A 2,239-nucleotide genomic window follows, 5' to 3' on the forward strand; every position below is an offset into this window, starting at 1 on the left:
TGATTCAGGTCTCTTGTGGAGGAGCTTGTCCCTTAGGGCATCATGGAAGCGGAGGCCAGTGACGAAAGCTTCGATTGCCTCGTTGTCGGAGATTGATGGGACCTTGATGCGCATCTCCGAGAAGCGCCGGACGTACTCGCGTAGTGGCTCATCTTTTCGATCTCGAATCCGTTGCAGATCGTATTTGTTGCCTGGCTGTTCACAAGTAGCGATGAAGTTGTCGATGAAGGCTTGCTTGAACTCCTACCAAGAGTCAAAGTAGTTTGTAGGCAAGCTGACCAGCCATTGGTGACCTGCATGGCCAACAGCGACTGGGAAATAGTTAGACATGATGTGTTCGTCCGCCATGGCTGATCTGCACGTGGTCTCATAGAGCATGACCCATAATTTGGGGTTTTCCTTGCCGTCGTACTTTTGAAGTTTTTCGAGTTTGAAATTTTTGGGCCATATGACTTGGCGAAGGTGTGGAGTAAACTGCTTCAAACCCGGCGGGCCGTGGGCAGTGTCATATTCCATATGGCGATAGCTTTCATGGGATGCACGATCGTTGGCTCTCTGGTTGATGCGAGTGCGCAGGTCACGTCCACCGAGGTAATGGCGGAGATCGTTATTGCCATCACGGCGATCTCGATTGCCATCTGGATTAGCGCTGCGACCGTGGTTATCACGGTAATTGTCGTGGTTATCTCGGCGGTTGTCATCTCGAATGTCGTGGCGGTTATCCTCCTGACGGCGGTTGTCGTCCCGACCACCATCATGACCACCGTTTCCGCCTTGACGGTTGTCCGATGGGTCATTGTTGCGCGAGCCACGTTGGTTGAGTGGCTGTGAGTGACTTGAGTATTGGCGGCTGTGGCTTGATTCAACTAAAACGGATGGAGCCCGGGCTTGATTCATCATCTCTGCGGTCTGAGCCATAGCAGCCGTCAGATAAGCTTATATGTCGTCGCGAACTACCTAGGTCTCGAGAGTGTTGGGTAGCCGCTGCATTGTCGCCATGGCGACGGCTACGTTGGCGCTTAGAGTCTTGAAGACTTGTTTGTTCCCCACCCTGTCGAAAGCATTATTGAGGTCACGTGGCTGGACCCTTATGCGTCGTGCCTCCTGGTCTGCTTCAGCTTCGATCTGTCGGCGATTAAACCGGTCAATATTACGTGCTTCGCGAGCAGTTCTTTCTTGTTCTGTTTCGCCAACTGCTGGCGGCTCGTCATTGCTGACAACATGGATCAAATCCCCTCGTCTTGGCGGGAAAGACGGAAATTGGGGGAAACCCGGGGCGTGGTCTGTTAGATCCAGATCGTATTTGACGCCTTCATCTACGTGATGCTGAAGCTCGGTGTGGACAGATGCATTAGATGCGATGCCAGACGAGGAGCTAGAGTCGCCCTCTCGGACTGTGTGGACGGATCCTTCTTGATAATCTTCAATCCGGACCATGTTGACGAAGTTGCGTGGCTTCGGCTGAGGTCGGTGTATAGGACACAGATCCAAGCAGCGTTGTAAGTTATACGCATAGCTGGAGGCAGTGTTTCGTAGGCCGTAGGGCTGGGCCTGGTGTCTCCCCGTCGAGGCTTCGTACTCAGAGAGTTGAAGACCCATCGCGAAGACTGGCCGGCGATGAGCGGAGCGCTCCTCAGGAGTAGATATGACCATGAGATCTATACCAAGTCGTGTAGGACGACTGGTCCGAGCTGGTCGGGTAGATCTGTTGTGGGAAGCGGTTACCTGCTCATTAGGTTGACTTTGAATCGTACTTACCAGAGCTAGGGTTTCAGCGAGTTTGATGCCGACCCGATCGATGGAATCGAGCAGGTCAGTGTTGTCGATCTGTTTCCCTTTGTAGCGAGGAAGCGGATGACGGGTTGTCGGCGTGGCTGAAGACAATGTAGGCGTGGTCGGAGCCAAATGTACCGTGGTCGGAGCCAGATCCGTCGTGGTCGGAGCCGTATCCGTCGTGGTCGGAGCCGTAGCCGATGTAGAGGAAGTAGTGGTCGGCGCAGACTGAATCCACGCCTTCTCCGTGGTCATGGCGACGAAGTCGTCGGAGCCGGTGGTCTATGTGATCTGGCCGACAGTGAACGTGAGGCCGCTCGGCGTAGCCATAGAGCCGAAGGAGATGACCATCTTGTTTGCTTGGAGAGCAGTACGCACACCCCCTACCTGGCGCGCCACTGTCGACGAAATATGGTCGGCAGTCTACCTAGGGGTATGCCCAAGGTAGTAGATTGTCGGCAGACAG

This window comes from Miscanthus floridulus, unplaced genomic scaffold (genome assembly GCF_019320115.1).
Source record: "Miscanthus floridulus cultivar M001 unplaced genomic scaffold, ASM1932011v1 fs_663_4_5, whole genome shotgun sequence".
NCBI lineage: Eukaryota > Viridiplantae > Streptophyta > Magnoliopsida > Poales > Poaceae > Miscanthus > Miscanthus floridulus.